The 23444-nt window shown below is 51.8% G+C and overlaps 1 protein-coding gene across 2 annotated transcripts in view; it reads left to right on the top strand.

Annotated features, from left to right (window-relative positions):
* The first annotated feature begins 11543 nt into the window (after positions 1–11543).
* LOC115334750 (dual specificity testis-specific protein kinase 2-like) overlaps positions 11544–23444 on the top strand; it is a 32754-nt gene continuing 20853 nt past the window's right edge. Inside the window, exon 1 of one of the 2 annotated variants that reach the window (XM_029999337.2) lies at positions 11544–11660. The gene's annotated coding sequence lies outside the window, so the exon portion shown is untranslated. Of the gene's footprint in view, positions 11661–14348; positions 14430–23444 lie in introns of those variants that run through there. The other variant, XM_029999338.2, reaches the window with a different exon arrangement.

Raw genomic sequence — 23444 nt, 5'->3', positions numbered from 1 at the left:
CGCCCCCCTCACGTGACCACGTGAGCGCCATGCCTACCGAGGCACCACCATGTTGCCTAAGGGGGCGTTCCCTCACGGCTGCTTTCCCCCCACGCTCCGGGGGTGCTGCTGGAGAGGCCGAGGCAGGCCGGGCCAGGCGTCGCCTCCTGGGCCCCATGGAGGGTGTAGGAGGTCGGCGCAGGAGCCTCAGCGCGGGTCCAGGGATGCTGAGGCAGGGCAGGGTGGTGCGGGGCCTGTGGCGATGTGGTGGCATGGGGTGGCTGGCAGGGCTCTGCGTGCCCGCTCTGCTCCCCCTCGTGCTGCTGGCTGTTGCAGGCAGCAGGTGTGCTGTCCGTGCTGACTGGCCTTCACGGCTGTGGTCTCGGTGCCGGGAACCCGCCTTATGGCATGGGGGTGAGGAGGGTGGAAGCCAGCGAGGCTCAGTGCTGGCGCTAGGCCGCTGTGCCCTTCCCACAGGTCTGGGGGGAGCTGCTGGGTGGAGGACAGGGTGTCTGCCTTTCAAACCTCTGCAGCATTTACCTCCTGGTGCTGAATTGGTGCTGCCCTTTGCAAAGACAAGTGGTGCACCTCAGGTCCCCTCCATGATGTGTTCGCATGAGAAGGAAGAGCTGGGGTGGAGTGAAAGCCCAGCCCAGCCAGCATGCAGGGGCCATGGCAGCTCAGCTCAGTACTCAGCGGAGGTGAGGGAAGTGGGAATGTAGCACAGAAGGAAATTGGGATGAGGATGCATGGTGGGGTTTGTTGGCTCATGTCCACCTCTCTGGTGAGGAGTGGTGGGTGAGGGAGCAGCAGATGAGAGGACGTCTGGAGGATGCCCATAACTCTTGGCAGGACAGGAGTGGAGCGTGTCCTTGTGGTGTTGATACACTGATGGCCCTGTGGTTGAGCGTACTGGCAAGAGAGGAAGCTTACGCTGCTCTGAGAGCAAGTCAGGAGCAGCATGAGATCGTTTAATGGGAGATTTCTCTAGGTTTTTCGTTCCAAAGGGAGGGCCCAGCAGATACTGATGCAGGATGTTTTTCTGAGTACAATGGCGTTGCTGTTTCTTTGCCTGATTGTTTGCTGATCAGTGGTGGATGGGGGGGTTCTGTATGTTGCAAAATGTGTGAGAAATTGCCTTTGGATGGCCTTGCAGTTTCTGGGCCATCCCGGACGAGCCCCCACTGAAGAAGATAAGGACTTTAGCCCTTTTAGGTAACTTAGTTTAGAAGTATCCATGTGAATTACCTCAAAATGTAAGCATAGATAATAGAAGCACTAATGAGCATTGTTTAGGATAAGATGTATCAAACATGCAGAAGATCACACTGTGCAGAATCGTCTGAGAAGGGTCAAGTAGCGGACAAGTGAGGAAGACTATGGAAGACCACCAGAGGACTCCTGAAGACCACCAGAGACCTTCAATATGCCTGCGTACAGGACATTTGCATATGCTAATAGTTTCCCGGAAAACTAATGAATATGTATAACATTTCTCCAATCTAGTGAATATGTGTGTAGAACATGTACTTAACCTGCACAATTAGGCCTGACTGTGTGCACAATAGGTGGAGCGATCCCCCATGCACCCAGTGCTGCAATAAAGAATGCCTGCTTTCTAAAACTCCAAAATTGAGTCTTAGAGAGTTTCTTTGGCTTTTTCGGTATCAATACCCCAAATGGCATATGGCCCTGAAGGGAAATGGAAATGGAGAAAGTTGCATTGCAAACTGGGCAGGGCTGAACATGCTAATATGGCTGTAAGTAAACTCAGCAGTACCTATGATCTAGCTTGATCTGTTATGCCAAGTGCTGTATAAACATGCAAAAAAAGGCCAGGTTTTACCCCAAAGGGTCAGTACGTTGTCAGCTTATTCAAAATGTTGCAGACACTTTACAAGATGTCTGTGAATGTCATAGAAGTTTATATTTTATAAAGGAAGAGTTTTAGCTTATTAAAGACCAAAGGAGCTGTTACAGGAAGAAGATTTCAAGGATGTGGTCATGGGTGGGAAGCTGCAGAAGCAGCATTTTCACGTCTACTATTACCATCTGCAACCACACAGTGGCAACCACAGCATGGGAGATCGGTCTGCTTCAGGCTGTGTCCTGGTTTAAGGCCAACGGGCAACAAAGCACCACAAGGCTGCTCGCTCACCACTCCCAGTGGAATGGGTAGGAGAAAATACAAAAGAAAACATCGTGGAGACAAGGACAGGGAGTGATCACTCACCACTTATGGTCACGGGCAAAAAACAGGCTCAACTTGGGGAAGAAATAAAATCAATTTAATTGACTACCAATCAAATCAAAATAAGGATAATGAGAAGTAAAACCAAACCTTAGAACACCTTTCCCCCACCCCTCCCTCCTTCCCAGCTCAACTCCACTCCCTATTTCCCCATCTCCTCTCTCCAGTGGTGCAGAGGGATGGGGAATGGGGGTTGGGGTCAGTTCACCCCACCTTGTCTCTGCCGCTCCTTCCTCCTCAGGGGCAGGGCTCCTCACTCTTCCCCTGCTCCAGCGTTGGGGTCCCTCCCGCAGGAGACAGTTCTTCATGAACTGCTCCAGCGTGGGTCCCTTCTGGGGGCCGCAGTCCTTCAGTCACAGACTGCTCCAGCATGGGCTTTCCCATGGAGTCCCGGCCATCATGGGGGGCACCCACCTGCTCCGGTGTGGGCTCCTCCATGTGCTGCCAGGGCATCTCCTCCTCCTACCACCGTCACTGATTGGGTTGGCCTGGGCCAGAGGCAGGTCCGACTTGGAGCCAGGGGAGCTTCTAGCAGCTTCTCACAGGAGCCACCCCTGCAGCCCCTCCCCCGCCACCAAAAACCCTGCCACACAAATCCAAAATGGGGTCACAAGATAACAAAACCAGGTGGAAGTAAGATCTAGCCTGTCTTGGGGTGATGAAAGAACAGCACCAGGCTTGGAGGATGTGTGAGTTGCTCTGGCCAGGGCTTCTCTAGGGCTGATTTTGTACTCAGGTTCCCACCGGAGGAGGTACAGAGATCCTGCCTCCTTCTTGTCTGAAACTTGCGTGAGATTTATCCCTGATAGGCTGGTCACTTGATTGAAAAAATGTTTTTTAGTGCATTAGGACTTAAACAGTATTATGCTTTCTTTATGAATTTAATAGAATGAAAATATAAGGGGACTTCTGAGCAGTATTTCCATTATGTTATTTTTTAATTAATTTCCTGCACTCTCACGTTTGTGCTTTCAGTAAAGTGTCATTATAATTAAGACTTTGAAATCCCTGATTTTTGGGGGCCTCTTCTTTTTAAGACTGTTTTGGCTCGATGCTCCTGAGAAGGTTTATTTCTGCAAAGGATGAGGCTTAAGCAACTTTCTTCCCACCTCCCCAGAGAGGAGAAGGCTGTGACATAGGAAGCCCTTCAGCTTCATAAACCACTGGATGGTCTTCAGATGTGTTAGTTTAAAATATGAACTGATACAAAGAAAAATAAACACATTAGCAGGAAATTGTTTCCTTTTGCAGTGGAGAGGAAAGGCTGGAACTGGTCCTTGGAGCGGGTCCTATGTAGGCTCAGGGTGAAGGCTGTGCTGCATGCAGCAGGATTAAGATCTTATTTTTAGACTACTTCTTATTTAAATTCTGTCCCAAAGAGCTTTGCAGAGTTAGGGTACAAGTAGTGGCTGTGAGGTGTGAAATCCAGGGCTTCAAGGGAAGAAGAAAGGATTTGTACTCATTGCCAAGTTTTATGAAGAGGTTAGGGAAATCTATGAGGTGACATGGGCAAAGACATTCCTCCTGGGTGGAGGAAAAGGTTTTTCACCAAAGTCTTTTGTGTAAACCAATCCTAATAAAATAATACCTTTAAAAAGGCTCTTAATATCTTCAGAAATGAAAATACTTGCTGGTGGATGGGACAAAGAACCAAAGGTTTTCCAAGATCTGAAAAGACAAAGAAATAGTCTGGGTTTGTCCCTCCCCTGTCAATAATATTAAACTTATCCAAAGATACTAAACTGAGAAGGCAAGTCCCTCTCTGGTGGTACTTTCAGGGTGTCAGCCCTGGGCAGCTCCAGGACAAGCTCCTTCCAATCTCCCTTGGTCAGATCCTTGGCCTCAGTGGGATAAAAGAGCAGGGGGTGCTAGGAGTGACCTCTGGACCCAAACAGTTCAGTCCTGTAGTTCAAGACAGCTGTATTTGTATTTTGTCTATTAATTTAAAATTACATATATCCTCCTTCCATCTGCCCCAGGTTAACTGTTTCTAAGTTCCTGTTCTGTGAAAGTGGAGAGATCGGACACTTGTCCTGTCTGAACTGAGCAGCATGTCTTGCTCTAATAACCTGTGGCAGCTGCGCTACATTTCCATGGGTTGGTTTCTGTTGCCTGTGTCAGCTAAAGAACTGCTGGTGTAAAGGTCCCTTGGTCCTAGCTGGCAGGATGGAAATAGAACATTCAAACATATTGAAAATAGGAAGAGGGGTTAAGCATATAGTCAATTATAATCAGCCTTGCAAGTAGTATTGTGTAACTTCAGTTTCCCTCTTTGGAGGAAGTAAGATCTATGTATCTTTGTTTACAAAAATTCCCAGAGTGCCTTTGAGATCAAGCAATACCTATTACATGCTCAAAGGCGTCCCCAGCAGGCTTCACTGCTGCTCAGCTCGGGGGCTCTGCGGGGCAGCAATGGAGGTGTTGGGGCAGCAGTGGAGTTTGGCTCTGTGGGTGGAAAGTCAGCTCCCTGGTGAGCCATGGAGACCGAGGGCTGTCAGTGTTCACCCATGTAACTCCTGAGCGGTGGCCAAATGAGAGTGAAGCCTTCCTGACTCCTCTGCCTGCTGCGGTGGTTCTGGGCAGAGCAGCCTGGCTTCCCTTCCCCATGCTCCTCTGGCTGCTTACTGTGACAGCGTGGAACTGCATCAAGACTTGGAGCAGTCTTGCTGAGAGTAAGGATATGGTGCGTCCTCTCCCTTGCTTTCAGCTGGCAGCCTGGGAGCATGCCCTGGGACAAACAAATGCAGCTTTACTTTGGAAGAGGTCCCTGTGCTTCAGCCTGTGGAGCAAGTGGAGAAAACTACAGGAAAAGGTGGTCAGGGATTCAAAAAGGGGAGCACTGGACATTGGCCTGTCTACTACAGGGGCCAAAAAGGCAGCAGAGGTGGGAAGCTGGCCCTGTAATTGTAGCGAGGTCAAGGTTATCTGGCCACTCGGTCTTGTGTATGCCCAGGTCGGAGCTAGGAGAAGGGGGCACCCCCTCCCCGATGAGGTGTTTGTTGTGGTCCCTCCCAGGCATGGGTTTGTGCTGTTGGGTAAAGAGCAAAACCAGGGAGCTAAGCCAGCTCAAAAACAGTTTCTCTTTCCTCCTGTTGAATTAATTTTCAGAGGGATCCGCCTTCAGGTCTGGCTCATGAGACAGTTGGTGCAGAGGCTGGTGCCAGCAGAGGGCAGGGGCAGCTGAAGCAGGGAGAAGGTGGCAGCTGGATTTCTTCTGGATTGCAGAAATGGTGTAGCCCAGGAAAATGCTGTGGGTCAGGTCTCTTAGCTTGTAGAGGATGTGATGTGGGAGGCTGCGGTGCCTGGTTGGGAGAAGGCCTCCCTGCAGAGGCTGTGCTTACCCTAATCTTTTTTTGGCCTGGTGGTCATCAGAGGAAAGGTTTGACCTTGTCTTTTGCTGCTCCTATCCATGTAAAGCACTGGGTAGAGGTTCCCAGGGCAGTCCTAGCTTCTGCTTTGAGCCAGAGCTTGCAGAGCAGCACTGCAAGTACAAAGAAACCATGTCCCTGAGGAGCGCAGCAAGCTGGGAGTGGTCCGGTGCAGGGCTGAGCCTTGGGTGCAGGAGGCATCGTGCAGTTTGTACCAGCTGGGTGACCAAGTGCTAATGTCAATCCACGTGCAGGTTTGCCAAAGCAGAACATGTGTGCACTGTGGAAAGTGGTGTTACAGCACCAGCCTCCAGATAAAATTCTTTGGGAGGTCAGGTTTAGTGGCACCGTGACCTTCATGAGGCAGTTGGCCTGAGGAGTGATGTGTCTGTGCTGCTGCAGTGGTGCAAGCTGCTGTGGGAGAGCTGGGGGCTGGGCCTTGCCGAGCCTGGCCAGGCATGAGGCTGGCTCCATCGGCCACCTCTGCTTTCTGGACCAGCACCGTGCAGGGGTGGCAGGCCGTGGCTCTGGACACCACAGCCTCAGGAGATGCTGTGATCGGTGCTCTGGGGTGCACCAAATCTGTCAGTGGCACTTGGTGGCAGGCTGCTGCTGGGACCTGCAGCTCCACACTGCAGGCAGGAGAGGACATGAACTAGAGGGACCACCCAGCTGCTGTGCAGTGTGGGGAAGGTGTTGGTAAGAGTGTTGGTGAGGGGCTCTGCCCCAAGAAATTGCACTTTCACCATTGGCTTTTCTTAACTTGAGTAGTCCATGCACTTCTGGCAGGTGTTCATTGCTCCAAATTTACTCTGCAAGCGATGCCTCCAAATCCAGTTGGGAGTGGGGCATGGTTGAGCCCTGTGTGACAGATTCAGTGCCACTTGGCTGTTGTGTTTTGCAGGAGGGCACAGTCCATCCCTAAGTAAGGTTCAGGGATGCCAAAAGCTAAGAGTGATTTTTGTAAGCCAGAAAATGGGAACTTGCCTGTGGGCAGGAGTCAGTGGGCTGGTGGTGACTGAGGGGCTGTCCCTGCCATGAGCAGCTCATCATGCAGAGCAGTCAGTGAGCATCATGTTTTGCAGGCAGGAGAGGTGAGGCTGGGAGCCTAGTCGCACATGCCGTTCCTGCTGGAGTCCAGGCCTCTTCTGTTTCTGCACAGGGTGCAGCAGATCTCTTGGCTTGGGAGTGTGCCAAGGGACAACATATCTGCCCCTGCTCAGACTAGCAGGCAGGGATGTTATCAGTCCTCAAGGATGTTCAAGGACAAGGTCCTGGAGGCAGCTGCTAACAGGTGCACATGGCCAGCAAAGCTGTGAAGCAAGCTGGTGGGAGGGATAGGCATCGGTGTGGGATGGGGCTCAGCGGCAACCTCAGGCTTGTTTAAAGGACCAAAGTAAGCCACAGTGCCTGCGGGGTGACACATCAACCAGTTTCTTCCTCCTCTGAGGTATGAGGAGAGTTCATGCACAGAATTTCTCAAGCTATAAACTTCCCCCTTCTGGCAGGACCCAATTCTGTGTTACTACTATTCAGTGTTGACAACCTCCTGGTTTTCCCATGTTGGCAAGAGGAGCAGCAGCAGATACTTCAGCAGATGTGGGCAGTCCCTGTGCTGACTAGGGGCTCTCTTCAAGAGTTTCTTCCAGTTGGGTATGCTACTATGCTTTCTTGGTGTCTAAGAAGGTGCAAGCTCCCACCAGAGCCTCTCCTGCTGCTGGACCTTGAGGCAGTTGCTCTGGGGTGTGGGTTCTCAAATGTCTGCCAAAGGCTGCAGCACCTCCTGCACTGGGAGGACAAACAGGGTCTCACTTCCCCATGTGCTGCCTGTTTTCACAAAACCAAGCACCTCTGAGGTCTTGACCCTTCTGTCAAATGTGGCTGAAATGACAATTGAGCCCCAAAATTGACCAAGGCAGGACAAACAGGTGGAGGCAGTGTGATTGTACAAGTCTTTTCTAGAAGATACCTCCCAAGGAGCACAAAGGAAACAAATGTCTTGCACTGCATTGAATGACCTACAGAGTGACGTCAGGCTGTGCTTTGGAGGACATGGTGTTTCCATGAGTTTGGGTCTGAAAAAGGCAGGTGCTTAGACCCATCTCAAGTCTCTCTTTGTTACTCTCTTTGTTGCCCTGGTCTGCAGGCCCAGCCAGGGCTCCCAGAGGTCCCTTACCCAGGGACAAAGTGGGTCTCCCAAGATCAGGGCATTCACTGAAATGTACCTGGGCCGCCATCCCTCCTCAGCAGAGGGATTTTCCATATGCTGGACCTTTACTGCTAGGCTCTTTTGCACCTGCCAGAGGCTCCTCTTCAGGCTGATACTTTGGAATCAAATCCTGGCTGTGGCTGTCACACCTGTGGTTCTGCCAATGATCTTTCAACATCCACCTGCAGAGACCTCCAGCATTTGGGAAAGGCAGCCATCAACCCACAAGTTCCTGATGGAGCAGTATGACTGCTGGCTGGCTTGGAAATGCCCAGAACCACTTGGCATCCTGGGCTGGTCTTCAGATGAGAGGCTTAACTAGCTGCTCAGCTCCTCCAGGGACACACTTTGACCTTCGTTTAATTACTTTAGTGACAGCAAGCACATAGAAAAGAACATCCTTGACAACCTCCCAGGATCCTTGATAATCCTAAAGTGATTGAAAGCAGGGGTGGAGGAAGGTGTTGCAAGTGTCCATCAGAGCAGAGTTGCTGCCTGATCGTGCTGCCGCAGACATGCCCGAGCCCCTGCTCCTGCCAGCTGTGCCTGGAGGCCATGGACATGCTGGCCTGAGGGGGGGGGGACAGGACTGGGGGCACCAAGGAGGCTGGGAGAGATGGTGGCATCATTTAAGGTCTTCCCAGGGCAGAAAAGCACCTGGACAAGAGAAGGAAATTCTTGCAAGATGAAATGTAAGTGGCACTTAACCTGGGTCTTCTTATGGTTTTCTGCAGAGTAATGCAGGTGCTTCTCAGCCACCAGCACTGTGAAGTTTGTTGCTGGCACTGTGTCCGCTTGAAAGCGGTCTTCCTGGTGGGTTGCCTGTCTGGTGTTCATTCACCTTAATGATGTGAACACTGGGGCCACTGAGCCATTCAGCTGGTGTTGATGGGGCTGCTTGTGTGTTGTTCAGCTGGATTGGGCCTGAGCACAGGGATAGCATCTCTCCGCTTTGACACCTGCTGATGATCGCTCAATAGCTCACAGATTCCCTGCTAGCTGTAAGAGCAGACAGCTGCTGCTAGGGCTGCTCTGTGTGCTGCCTGTTGCAGGGAAAATGATCTGTGCTCACAGGTAGGCAGGACAACGTAGCAGGGTGCTCTGTTGGAGCACAGCTTGTCACAACCTTGGCCGGGTGCATCACACAGGTATGCAGCCTATGAAGGGGTGTCTGTGTACTGAGAAAAGCAAAAGGGGAGAAAGGAGCTGGGATTCTCCTCTTACCTTAGCACTGAATATGTTGCTCTTGATGGACATTGTAGAAGGAGCAGGCAGGAGGGAGGGCAGGGAAAGCAGGATAGCTGGCTGGGCCGCAAGCTGGGCCAGCCATACCTGAAGTGGAGACTGTACTGCAGCAAGGAGAGTTGTGCTGACCACCAAAGTAACTGGGGATGCATCTGCTTCCTAACGTGAGCTTTTGGTCAAGGGAGCTTCACCCTGCAAACAGACTTGCCTGGCCAACCCGTTGGATTTGCTGAGATTGCTGACACATCTGCTCTGGGAATGGAGTTGATTTTAGTCCCTGTTAATCCCTTTCCCAGTTTCCCCGAGAGGAAACAGAGCCACAGACCTGTGGGTACCTGACTGACAGCCCTGGGGTGCCAGTCTGCTGACGAACTCCTGATGCCACATGTGCAAATCTGCTTGTTCCCACTGCATTTGTGCTGTTGGTTGTAAGGAAGATGTGCCTGAAATGGTCATGAATTTGAGTTTGTAGCCCAAAGTTGTAGCCTGACTTGTGAGTACACCTGGGCAGGGCAGCTTTGCAGGTCACTGCTGCCCTGAATCTCAGTGCAGTAACTGCCCAGCCAGCTGCTCTCAGATCCTGTGCTGCAGTGGAAGGACACTTCTGAAGATGGTTTCTCATTGTACAGCTGCATCTTAGCAACCGTGTTTACAAGATAGCAGTAAATATTCTTAAAGTCAGGTATCTAGAAGCCATTAAGAGCCTTAACAGCTAGTTATGTCTAGGTGCTGTCTTTCTGTACAAGAAAGAGGTTTTGAAACTGCATCTTGTGTTGTGATCTGTGGAACCTACCTTTCACATGGTGAATTTAACCCCTGGACATCCCAGAGAGAAGTCACTTCTATTGCTTCTCATGTTGGTAGTTGTCATGTAGAAGTGTAAGAGGCTTCAAGACATCGTGTCTGGAGCCTTGGGGAGGTGTGGGCAAAACCTGTAGTCTGTAGCAGATAGATGTTGCTCTCCACATGTCAGTGCCCTGTGCCAGCTCTGATGGGGGACGTCTACGGTCCTTCAGGGGAAGAGGGTCTGTGACACCCTGAAAATGAAGTTTCCTGCTGTATCCAACCAGCTATCTTTGCTCCGCCTGATTTTGTTCCTGTTGGGGGAAACTACCCTGGCTAGTTAATCCCTCTGCAAAGGGATTCAAGGACCCTCACCCAGGAGAGCCTGTGTGGCTGCTCCAAGCGTATCCCCTGCAGCCTGCGTTACTGCCTGGGATAAAAGCTGCTCCTGGCTCTGTGTGCCTCCAGCTGCAGCAGTGTGGGGTGTCCCTGGGAAGCCAGCAGGGCCAGAGAGGAGGGCAGGGGGATAACTGCCCCTTCTTGCCTGCACCTCTCCCTGGCCCTTGCTGTTCAGTGAGGACAGGAGTGCTGTGGAGGGGACAGAGGGCCAAGCATGTGCCTCAGTCACACATTGCTGTCCTGGGAGATCTGTCTTGCTCTGGAGCACACCAGAGTCACTGGTGCAGCACAGATGTTTCCGGCTGTGGCTGCCCAGCCTCCCTTGTCACCAGCTGTGTTCCTCAAGTCCCAGCTGCCGCCAGCTCCTGCATGACCCAGATATTTGTTTGTCATGTCCTCATCAAATAACCTAAACAAGTCCTGGGTGTTCTCCTAGTGGGGTTGCTGTAACCTGCAGGGCACCCTCACCCTGTGTTGCAGCAGTGTTTGTATTGATGGAGAGACGTGCTGCCTGTCACACAAGTGAGGGGGTCGCCTTGCTCCTGCCCTGTGGGTCCATGGAGAGCTGGAGTGCATGGTGATGGGTACTGCGTGGCTGCCCTCTGTTAGCACCCTTATCCCGACGGTGAAGGGATGGGATAGCAGCTGGGAGAGGAGGCAGAGCTGGAGGAGAGGTGAGAAGACTCAGCCCACCATCAGAGACAGGAATAGAAAGTGCTTTCTTTCCTCAGGCTGGGGTTGCACAAGCTCCTCTGGCTTTGCGCAAGTACTGGGAAGTCTCGGCGCCAGGATCTGTTGCCATTTAATAGTCCGGGATCTGACAGTGGTGTTCTTCCATGTGCACGTGTGGCACATCTGGAATTTGAACTGCCTTTGCTCTGAGCGGCCCTCAGCCATCGTCCGGAGCCAACGTGCTCCCGGGTGCTGCGTGGGGCAGGGCGGAGGGATCTGACTGGGCCAGCCACGGTCCCACCGTGGGGTGGGGGAAATTCCTGACCTCGAGCGGGGCACGGGAGGGGCGACAGTTGGGGGTCGCCTTTGCTGTGCTTCACGGAGGAGGTTGGGCCTGGGGAGCACCGTGGGGCAGCTGATGCAGAGCCCCAGGCTGGACATGAGCGATGCCAATGCCGTGTGCTGGGCGGGGGCAGCTGCCCCGGGAGCCGCGGCCCTTTGTACCGGGGCGGGGCTGCGGCACTGGGGGAAGCCCTGCGGGGGTTTGGGAAAGGGGCGTCCTGGGGCGATGATGCCTGCCTTTGGAGGGGGGCCGGTGCACGGCACGGGGGGTGGCGCGTCGCTGCCGGGGCGGGCGGGGCCGAGCCGAGCCCAGCCGTGCGGGCTCACGCCGGGGGAGCGGCGCTTGTGCCGAGCCGAGCCGACGGCAAGGCGTCCTGCGGGACCCGGGCCCGGCGGGGCCGAGCCGGAGCAGGTGAGTCGGCGCTCGGGCCGGGCGGGGGGCCGCCGAGCCGGAGCCTGGGCTGCCCCGCGCCGTGTCCCGCCGCGTCCCCGCCGCGTCCCCGCCGCCTGGGCCGGCGCCCGCCGCCAGGAAGCTCTGGAGCGGGCGGGCCGCGCCCCGCTCCCCAAGCGCCCTCGGACTCCCCTTTCTCTCGCCGGGAGCGGAGCCCTGGGCGTGGGAAGCCGGCCTGGGGCAGCGGCGCCGGCCGCAGCCGCCACCCGCCCCGAGCCGCCGCCCGCGGTCTCTGCTGTCCCCGGGCAAGCTGCGGGGGAGCCCCGGCGTGGCGGATACCCCGGCACTGTGGCCCTGCCGCTCGTAGAGTACTTGAGCGAGCTGCAAGGCGACAGTGTTTTATTAATTAAGCCCTGCTGGCTGCCCCGTGTCCTCTTTGGAGGGACGGAGGGCGAGCCGATTGTATTCCCAAGAGTCCGCTTTGTCCTAAAGCCTCCTGACGGGAGGGGCTGAGCAGGCAGGGTGCGGGTGAGAGCTGTTCCTGAGAGTGACGGCGAGGAGCAGCAGCTTTGGGACGGAGCGGTTTGGCAGTTCTCCTGGCCTGGGCTGGTCCTGAGTGGAGCCAGAGGTGGTTTCCCAGCTGCTGCCCCCAGGACCTGCTTGGTGGCCCATGGACACCAATGTCTCTAGCACTGTCCCTAGCCTTAATTCAGAGAGGGGCTCTGGGCTTTTTGGAAGACTGCAAGAAAAAAGTAGATCCCAAGGGGGGACATGGAGTTGCTAGGCAGTTGCTCTGTGTCACCTTTCCCTATGTCCAAGCAAGTAGTTTGCCTCTGATGCTGCTCACACATGCGGTGCACATGCTGGCTCTGATTTGCTGAAGGAGAGATGTGTTTTCAGCCGTCTCTGCAGAAAAGGTTCCTCTTCTCCTGCCCTTTCTTGGTGCGCCTGGCTTGGAGACATGGATCTGCCCCAGAGCAGCCCTAGAAGCAGGGCCCTGCCGCAACAAGGAATGGCTCAGGGCAGCTCAGGCAGGATTCTCCCACATCTGTGGCCCAGTAGATCCAGGGTCTCTTTCTTCCATTTCCCTGCCAAGTTCAGCCATTCCAGTGCAGAAACAGTACCCAGGAGAGAGCATACTTGAGCTGCAGGGTCCTGCCTTCAGCCTCAATTGCAAATGTATCTTGTTGTTCTTTTTTAAAAAACAACAACACTCAGACAACAGGGAAGACTGAGTTGGAGGTATGTAAAACCTGCGTGCAAAGTGCAGGTAAAGCTGTGGGATAAACAATGGTAAAAAGCCAGCACTGACTAGTGAGAGGATTGCTGTTATCATGCAAGGTCAATCACAGCATGGCATGAACCTGCAAGGGGCCAAACAGATGCCAGCTGGAGCTGAAGTGTTCAAAGCAGAGCTACCTGTATGTGGATGGTTATAAATCACAAGGCAAGAGTTACAGTGCTCCTGTCCCTGAACAGAAAAAGAATATAAAACCAAGCTGGACCCGAGCAGTGAAGCTGAGGGATGCACCAGGCTGCAAAGGTGGGCTGTCAGCTCATCATGGGATGGGCCTGTCAGCGTGGGGAAGACTGGGCAGCACTGAGAGCCCTGCAGGGACCTCGCTGGAGGGTCCTTGCCTGGCCCACAGTCCTTCCACAGGCAGGAGTCTGTGCTGAGTCACTCAGGGTACCTGTCATGTATTTGCTTGTCCTTTTCCCATTGAGCCTTACTCTTCTGGGAAGGGGCACTGTTGCAGGAATGTTGCTACTTGCACCTGGCATGGAAGCTGTGTGGGGTGAGATGCAGCTGTGTTTCCAGCATCTCTGTTGTGCTGGTCCACCAGGCAAGGTCCTCCTCACACAGTAAATCCCTCCGCAGTCCCCGCTGCTGATGCTTGCTGTTGATACACTGTTGTTATTTTCCCTTTAAATTATTAGCCCGTGATCATCAGGTTTGGTGCTTTCTAGGGACGTTTCAGAGGATCCCAAAGCAGAGGATCCCAAAGCAATGTGTAAGCCTATGGACTGAAACTGGAGGTCCTCTCATAACCAAAGCACCTTTACACCAGTTGGCAAAGCTTTTGGGAGTATGTTTGGTATCTTCAGGCTGCACCCAAAAGTACCTGCACCTGGGGAGTGGCACAGGAGTTCTCTGGAGAGCATGGAGCATAAGTGGAGAAGCACACTTACGGCAGAAGTTGTGATTTTTCTGCCACTTCCCTGCTCCTTGCTGTATGGAGAAGCTGCTGCTTGTCTGCTTTGTGAGCAGAGAAGCTGGTTTTCTTCTGCTGGGGACTGGAAGCTTTGCGGCTTCCTGCAGTCAGAGTTTAAAACATTAGGGCCTTTAAAGAAAACACTTCAGGGTCATTCCTACTGTTCAAATTAAGTCTTGCATAATCTCCCCTAAGGGCAGATTTTGCAATGAAAACTGTGTAAAGCAGCAGACTGGCTTTATATAAAGTGAGGCCATGGGGTTTTGACTTGGAGCACAGTTTCTGAGGCAAATTTCAACTTTGAGCATTGATGGCAAATGCTTTGGCTCCTGCCCCATCTGATCTTCAACACTAGTGCTTAAGGCTAGAGGTGTACATCTCTTGCCACTGAACATGAAGTGTCGTGTTGCTGCTATTTAGCAAGTGGTTGGCCGGTGCTGTGCTCCTCCTGTGTCCTCAGTGACAGCTGTAATTAGATAAAGTGCATGTACTGTGGGTCCGCTCCATACTGCTGCAAGTTTGTTGAAGCTGCTGGAGTTACAGTGGGGTGGGAATGGGCCTTGATGTCCTGAGCGAGGTAAGCTGCATAAACTGTATCTTTACAAGCCTCCTGCTCCTCAACTGCTTGGTTGCTGCGGGGGTTCTTCTCTGCTGCCCTCCCTCCTCGGTGTGGAAGTGGGCAGCAAGCAAATTGCGGTGTACAAACCCATTGTGGGCATGAGCCTGCCAGCTGTGGAGTCTGCTCACCACACTGCTGTTCTGCCACAGCTGAGTTAAGGGCTCTGCAGCGACGTTAGGGGATATGAAGAGCCTGCTGCAGCGGGCAGTGCTGACAGAGGCTAGACTGGGCTGGCATTCAGTCTCTGGAGATCTGAGTCCTGCTCCCTGTGCCGCGGGCCATGCTACCAAGCTGCGCAACTTCTGGCCAAAGTATGTTCTGGGGCTAGAAATTTATGTAGTTTCAAAAGCTTTATTGGGGCAGATTCATAGAAGAAAAAACATGCATTGAGAGCTATTCAATGCAAATCACTGTATCCCTTCTGTGCTGAGCTGCAAGTGGGAGCCCGAAAGGCAAATGAAGAGAGCTGTGCTTTTCTTATGTTTTAGCTTAAGTTTTTCCATCTGTTAGCTATAGCCAAGTCTTCCTGCTTTGCATAGTGGACTGGTATGATTTAACATCTATACAGATCTGGGATTGCTTTAGGGGCTCAGTCTGCTTGCTACATTGATAAGAAAATGCTCATCTCAGGTGCAAATCTATTTCTCTTTCTTTGGCTCTTTGGGAGGTGCTCAGTGATACCTTGTTTCCTGGAGAGAGACTACTGTATTCAGTGTCCCTGGCACTAGCTGGCTGTGGTGTTGTGTGTGGAGCTCTTGGAAAGAGCTTGCTTGCCTTGAGAAGCTTCTTTTGACATGTGTTGTCATGCAAATACTGCTTGTTTATATGGCATTACACGGAGAAATGGATTTAATGGGGGTAAATGATTGATTGATTTCCCTAGCAGGGGTAACCTGACTTTCTGAGGCATGCAGGAGAGCTGGGCAGCTTGTCAACCAGCTAAAGTTCAACTTCCCACAAGTCATATGATTTTTAATAAGCCCGTGGTGGATTTGATACAGCAGGAGATAGCAAGAGGAAGGTTTGTAGTGGAGAGAGGGGAGAACAGTCCTGGATGCTTGAGGCAAACTCAGCTTGGGCTACTGCTCCCAAGGCAGAGAGACAAACCCTGCCTGACACAGCAGGATTTGACCTCACTCTCCTTCACTCCCCTGGGAAGGACTCATGTCTTGCAGGATGTATCCTGGAGGCTGTTGGAGCAGGGACCATCTCCCCTGCATCCGCACAGCCTGGCTGCGGGGGGCTGGGGCAAGGGTCAAGTGCAGGGCAGGGACATGGTGCCCAAAAGTGCTGCAGAGATGCTGAACTTCTGAGAAAGCACTTGCATGCCATGCTGAGATGGGTCTGGTTACCTCCATCTCAAAGCATGGGCTTTTAAATTTTTTCTTACCTACTTATCTCATGCAGCCTCTGGCAGGTAGATTACTGTGGTTTTAGTGCCTGTGTACAGATGGGATGGAGAGGCCCAGCACCCATGGGGTGCTACTTGGCTGGCGTCCCACCATCAGCAGCTGTTTGTTGAAGTAGCTTTTTTTTCAGAGCATTAATTAATCTGTTGCAGGGGGGGGGGGGGGAAGTGAATTAATATATCTGGTTTTGCAGTTCAAAAACCTCTGCCACAGCTGAGACTTGGAGCCTCAGTCACGTTTCTTATAACACAGAGTCTTGGAGCCATCTTGTTTTCCTTGCATGTCTGTTGGTGCACCAGGGGTAGCAGAGGTGCGCAGCTAGCCATCACACCATCATTGGCTGTCACACCAGCTCTTGGGAAGACTTGGGTGGCAGAGACTGAGAAGTGGGCTGGCTGAATCAAGCCCTCTTCAATACTGGTGAATCTAAGAGGATTCATCACCTCCTGACTTTGTATAGTGTGAGAGGGGGTGGTTTGTTTCTGTGCATGAGCTGCATAATGCAATGAAAGCAGGTCTGAAACTGTGTTTTTCCAGTGTTGAGAAAGCTTCAAAGCATGGCAGTCTCTGCCAAACCTGTTGAAACAATTTTGCTCTAGCATTTTGCAGGAAGAGTGCTAAGAAGCAGAAGAGGGGTTTTCTGCCCCTTATCTATGAAAGGTTGAGAAAAATTGCTCCAAATTATTTGTCTTTCATTAATTTGTTTTAAGCCACCTGGAAAGATCAATCCTTTAGCTGCTGAAGACCATAGCTCCAGCATTGGGGATAAGCCAGCTGGAGTCAATGGGGCTGTAGTGATTACTTTTCCACTGCTGGGAAAAATAATGTCTGAGATGTTCTAACTGGATTTCAGCTTTATCTGCTGGATATGTACTACAGTCCTGCTTTGGCTGGAGAGTGGAAACTGTGCAAAGGGAAACATGTGCTGGGGGCTTCTTAAGCTTACAAGGGGAAGAATTTCTCCCAGGACGACCCCTCTGAACCAGCAAGGTCCCACACGAGGTTTACCAGCCTGTTTGTGTACTCTGCTGGATTCAGGTCTGCTGCCGAGATGCGTCTTGGTTGGGGACCCACCATCACCTCATCCCCGTTGCCCTGCCCTGCCCTGCCCAACATGGGGTTGGCTTGGTCTGAGGTGGCACATCTGCAAAGGCGCTGGAGTGAATGTGGCGGTGTGAGGGCTTGAGCTCTTCTCCTTGTGCAGACTGGGAAATAAGGCACAGAGAGGTTATGGAGAATGCAGTATTAGGCTGTGAATTATCTGGATAGTGCCCTGGAGGCTCCTGTAAATGATGGAGGGAGAGAAGCGCATCCAGAGGTCAATCTGGGGCATGTAAATCCCCTCTTCTGAGTGACTGCCTCTTCAGTCCGGAGGCAGCAGAGCTGAAAGGGCTGGGGAATATGGATATTTTGGCATGCCTCAGCCCAGGGGAAGCTTTGCCCTTCCTTTCGTGGTGGATCAAGAGTTAATTAAAGTTACACTGGAGCCATCCCCTCAGGGAGGTACTTTCATCTTGCCTGGAGGCAGGATTAGGAAGCATGAGTCAAATTCACTGCTGAATTATGCAGGCTTTAAAATTCAGCCGGCTGGGGGGCTGCCTGCTTGCCCACTGCTGTGCTGCTCCCTGGCTTGCTGCCTCCTACAGACGAGGAGGCTGGGGACAGCTTTTCTTCATCCTCTCAGCAGCTCTTTGGCTTATCTTTTACCTTGAACCATGACCTGCAAATGTGGAGAGGGGAAAAGCGGTCTCTTTAGGAAGGGAGTAGGATGAATGATTTCTGCTTAAGAGAAGGATGATGCTTTGTTTTTGCCTTAGATCTTGCAGAGCTCGGAAAACGAAGCAGAGCCTAAGCATCGCTTAACAGGAAGGGCATTGGGGCAAGGGTGGGAAGCCATGATGGTGGAGCAAGGGAGGGAACACACAGCGAGGCTGTTCAATATACCTCTGTTGTGACCAGATCCAGTGGGTTGTTCACCAGTGTGAGCCTGAGTTAAAAAAACATTGCCACCACTCTCTGGCTTTCCCTGCATGCTGATGCTTCTTGCATATGGCTGGTGCATCTGCCGAGCCTGAGGGCAGGAACAGCCTCCCTCGGCTGGCCCAGGGATTGTCCTGTGCCAGAATGGGGGTGGCCCTTAAATTTAAGACTCTGTTTGCTTTGTTTTCTCAAGTTGTTTATCTCAGGTGTCTCTCTCAGCTGATGTTCCTCTCTGCCCAAATGGCTGCTGTCAGCAGAAGGACAAACTAAGGCTCAGAGCCTTGAGGGTATTTGGGGGTCAGGGTTGCCTTTTGTCAGGTTTAGTTCTCTGAAAGTGGGGTGCCTGGTCCAAGCGGGTGTCCCTGGTGTTTTTAATAGTTGCTGGAGAAAGACCAGCACTTCCCAAGGAAGACTGATCCCACCTCCTGGGGTATCCTTCTGCGGTGTCCTCAGCACTGCTGGCAGGGCATGGGGTGCATCCCAGCTTGCCCAGGTCCTTTTGGGTGCTGGGGACAGCTGGGCACCGTCCCCACAGCTGAGTGTCGGAGCACAGCCCACAGCTCTATTCCTCGGCCCTGAAGACCTGGCTGCACCCATGGCTGCGTTCCCACCGTCATGCTCCCACCATCACAGCCCCTTGTGAGCATCGCCTGAGCCCTGCAGGGCAAAGCAGCATCTCCCTTCTGCAATTAGTGTCATGATCAGACCTCTAAGGCTGGACACACGCAGCCCTCACTCTTCTGTTGGTAGATTCAAGCCCTCTGGCAGCCCCAAGGCACAGGATCCTGAATGGACCATGGCTTATTTCATGGCTTGTGCTTTGTTTCAAGACAGCTGCTGCAGTTGTTTCTTGTATGCTAGTTTCAACTGAACCCTCTGCTCTGTCTATGCACCTGCCGAAGAACGGCATGGAGCAGTTTGAAGAGCTTATTCTGGTTCCCATTTATGCCCCTTTTAAATGTGGAGCAGTGCCTCGTGCTGCTGCTTGGTGCCACGGTGTGAGAGGTGGGCCCATGGTGATAGTGGTGCTCTTTGGGCAGCCCTGGACATAAAATAAGAAACTTTGCTCACCTGAGAGTGGTGAATGGGACATGCAGGTGATGAATGAGTGCTTTTCATGCCTGATGAGCTAGGGGTTTACTTGCTCTCCCTTAAATTGATCAAGTCCCTGAGATGTCTGGAAAATGTACCACCTTCCATCCTGCATTGCCGCATCCCAGAGGTGGTGGGAAGTGATGATTTGTAAGTGGATGTGGGGCCAAAAGGCCTTTTGGGGTCAGAGAAGGGGCACAGCAGATGCTCCTTCCCTGGCTGGCTGCAACTGGTGCAAAAGCCTGTGCTCCATCCCCAAAGACACAGATGCCCTGCACCATGTCCGTGGCTTTCCACCTCCCATCTTGGCTGCAGGATTCTGCAGAGTGTGGCTTTCCTGTGGAAACAGAGCAGCAACATATCCCACAGGGCTGTCCCTTCCTTCCTCCCCAGCTTGATGCAAGTGTGGCTTTGGGTGAATGTCAGCAAAGAGACGTTTGTCAGGAGCTGGGGAGGGTGCAGTACCATGGCTCAGGGTGCTTTCACATTGATCAGGAGGAGATGAAGCTCTGGAAAGACCCAGCAGCCAGGCTGTGCTGGCTCTGCACTGATCCAGCCTCTGAGGGGCTCTGTTGGAGGCTGCTCTGCCCTGCCTGAGCATGAGCCAGGCCAGGAAACATGCCTGTCCTCAGCTTCAGAGCTGTGGCCTCCTTTGCTGCAGACTAACTCTGCAGTAGATGAGAATGCTTGCCCAGCAGAAGTCCAGGGTCTAAAGGTCCACCCTGCCTGCCCCCTCGCCTGTAAGCCAGCACTGGAGGTCCTGGTGCTGGCGGTGAGGCATGTCAGGGACTCAATCATCTGAGAACAAACCCTGAAAAAATGGTTTTCAGCTGAATTGATGCCTAGTTAAAGCAGTTGGACTCTATCAAAGCAGGCATGTGATGGTGGCTAGCACACCCCCCTGCGTGGCAGGGCAGAGGGGGCAGTTGAGCAGGATGCTTTTAGCTGAGGCAGTACTGTGGCCTTCATCCCCAGCCCAGGTACAGTGTCCTTGTGCTCAGGGGGTCCCAGGCCAGACTTTCCACTGTGCTTGGGGTCACGACGAGAGGGAGAAACAGCGGGAAATGGTTGTTTCTGGAGTAGCTGTTCCTCGTGAGCCTCTAGCTCTGGTAGCACTTGCCCCATTTTGCAGGCTCTGTGCGGGTTAAGAGACAATCCCTGTGCTGAAGGGCTGAGAAAAGCCAAGAAGAGGAAGGAGGAGGAAAGGTGATGCCAAGGAGATGCTGGCTGGGGCTGCAGCCCAGGTGCCCTGAGTCAGCTCCTTACTCACTGGGCTGTGCCAATTCTGCAGGATTTTTCTGTGCCATACATGAATAATCTCGTGGAGCAGCATGGTCACAGTGGTGACTCTGGTGTCTGCCCACCTGCAGATTTCAAAGACCTTAAAATGTTTAATTCAGTTTATCATGGTTAGTGTTTTCCTAGGAACAGCCTCAGAAGACCAGGGTTTCATGGTCCCTCCAGGCTGTCCCTGTACCTGATGGCAGCCAGCACCACAGTGTTGGAGGATGCCACAAGGACCCATTGGGCTTTTCTTTCTATGATTCACTGGGAATCTGTAGATACAGCAATCAACAGGAGGTGGGTCCCCATTAGCTGTCTTCTTCACCCAACTCATCCCCTTGTCTCTGAGGGATGGAGATATGGCTGGAGCATGGGCCTCAGGTTGGCTGAGTCCCAGGTCCACTGGGTCCTCTCTGAAATGATGCTGTGGCAGTTCTGTGACTTCGAGCCATTTCCTGATGGTTTTCCTTGTGTAAAATCAAGTTTCTCCTCACCTGGCTCCCAAAGTGCAAAGCCCAGTTAATGCCCTCTAAGCACCCCCAAAATGAAGCACTTTCAGGGGATTTGGTGCTGTTTCTATTCAGTGTTTTTTGTGGGTGTTATAAGAGCTGGTAGGAACTGTGTGATGTCCAGTGGTTTGAAAAGAGATAGACCAGGTTTAGGAGGAAAACTACTCACCAGGTGTGGTGAGAGCTTGTGTGGGAAGCTCAGCGGGGGAGCTTTTGCATTGCTCAGAAACAGCTGGCAAAGACCATTTACTGCTCCAGCAGCTTATTGAACATATAAAACACTCTTAGTGCCAGGTATTACTGCTGTGGTGAGCTGCCAAGTGTGCCCGCAGCACAGCGCATGGCTGTCTCCAGCCTGGAGCGTTCTTATGGGCAGGAGGTAGCAAACACTTTGGGAGACCAAGCAAGACATGCAAGAGAGGACCCAAGGGGGAGGAAACCATGTTCTCCCTGACGAGAAGCAATGTTCGTTGCAGATGGGGTTTTCCATGCTGAGATATCAGAATGTCTTGTGAAACCAGTGAAGTGCTGTTACTGACTTTTGGCATTTGAGGAGAGATGGACAGAGAGGCCTATTCACCATGGGGTGATCCACCAGCAGTGCATGGCAGACAGCCCGAGCCTTTATTCTATCTTAGGACTCTGGCCATGTGCACCAAGAACAATCCTTGAGCTAAAAATAATCTTTTGGCTTCTGGGAACAACACAGAGTGTTTGAGATTTGAGATTTATCTTTGGGGTTTTAGTTAGAAACCCCAAAGATAAAGGGCATGGCTTTCACCTGCTGTAGAGCACATTTAGGTTTGCAAGGAGCCCAGCCCTTCATGGGCTGCTTGATGGTATGGCTCCCCGGTCCCTCCCCAGTCCCTCCACAGCCTCCAGCCCATGTCTCTGGGCTGTAACAAGCAGCAAGTTACGGTAATTACTATCAGATGATGCCTCAAACATTTCAGGAGTAAGGTCATGGTATCTTCTCATCCTAATGCGTTTTTCTTGATGGAGAGGCTAGGCTGGGGATGTTCTATTCAGCTCAAATGTTTGACAGTTCCCACACGCTGAGCTTCCTTTTAAACACCCACATGCCCTGCTCTGGTTTTTCATTTGTATAGCGTCAATTAAATATCAGGGGAAAATGAGGTTTATATATGCTGGTGAAATAAGTACCATATGACATCAATTACGGGTCTTGTACCATGAGTCTTCAGAATTAAAATAAAAATCACAGAAAATGCGTGAAGAGTGTAGCAAAGGGAGCAGAGATAGACAGTAAATGTGTGGGATTACGCTTGTGACTGCCGAGTTCTTATGACTATTTTTTGTCCTACTCTTTTCTGCACCTTTCCACCTCAAAGGAATCCACGTGCCTTGTCGATCATCATCCATTTTGCAGGGCAAGCCAACTCAAAGCCTTCTCTGCTGACTGCCCTGGAGAGTGTGTTTTCACTTGTTCTTGTCTTCCTTCAAAACACCCACTAATTTCCCATCAGGCAGGCAGTGCTGTGGCACTTTCTGTGCATGGGGAGTGTTACTGGGGAGGACTCCACACAGAGACCTTCGCAGATAGTTGGGTTAAACTTGCCCAAGACAAGTTTAGTGCCAAACAGCCAAGTTCTTCTTGGAAGACAGGTGCCTGACTGTCCTTAACTCTGCTAGAGGCCAAACTGCATCTTAGCTGCCTAAATGTCTTTATGCATCCTTGCCTGATGAGTCTATCAGTTTTGTGAAAGCCGTTTCAAGTGGGACTCGGTTCACTGGGTGTGGGCACAAGTGAGCTGGAGATCAGGGCTCCTTGGATGAAGAGGGGACCGGCTATGTCTTCATTCCCCTGTAGACTTGTCTTGCTGGAGGAGCCAGTCCCTCTCCACTTATCTTCAAAAATGTTCACTGCTAAAGCTAAAGTTACAGACAATCTCTTCCTTGAAAGCCTTGGGGAAATACTGATTTTTAGGGCTAGAAGATCTTAAGAGCTTGTCTCCCCCTTGTAGGTAGCATCAGCCATAGATCTTCACCTGGAAACTTTATGCTTTTTGGTTAGGTTGCTTTCTGAATAACATTCATCTTGTTTATAAGTTAGGTGGGATCAAGACTGTGTCCTGATCAGCTTTTCCAATGCTTAGGTCCTCCCTCAGCATAACATGTGTGGAGTCTTTTAACTATTTCAGATTTCAAAGGAGATTTATGTTTCACAGTGGCCAGTTATAAGAGACCTATACTTACCTGTGCCAAGAACCTGCTGTCTTCTTGGATCATTTGAGTTCCCATTTACTGGATCTTATAATGCCCTTGTCCCTATTACTTGGCATTTTCCCCCCAACAAAAGGATACTTTAGCTATCAGTTCTCTCAGGACTTTCCTTTATGTTTAAATCTCCTGGGGAAGCAGATTTCCCAGATCTTTCCTAAGGCTTCTTTCTTACCTGGCAAGGGATAGGTTTGAAATCAGAGCAGCTAAATCAAAGCAGAGATTGAAATCCAGGATGTGATCCTGGCCCCGTGAGCATGATGCCAATCCCAGGAGGGCAGGATTTCATCCAGGTCTGTGTCTCACAGATGTCCTTGTTGACAGCAGCATAATAAGCACTTAAATTTGCAAAGTGAAAGTGATTTAGCCTGCCAGTAACTTACCCTGAGCTTTTTAAGTCTGACTTTCTGGGCTGTATTTATTTATTTCATTTTATGAAAAATGTGTTCATGCTCAAA

Source organism: Aquila chrysaetos, chromosome 24 (genome assembly GCF_900496995.4).
Source record: "Aquila chrysaetos chrysaetos chromosome 24, bAquChr1.4, whole genome shotgun sequence".
Classification (NCBI taxonomy): domain Eukaryota; kingdom Metazoa; phylum Chordata; class Aves; order Accipitriformes; family Accipitridae; genus Aquila; species Aquila chrysaetos.
Note: the sequence above shows the minus strand (reverse complement) of the source record. Positions and strands in the feature narration are given on the sequence as shown.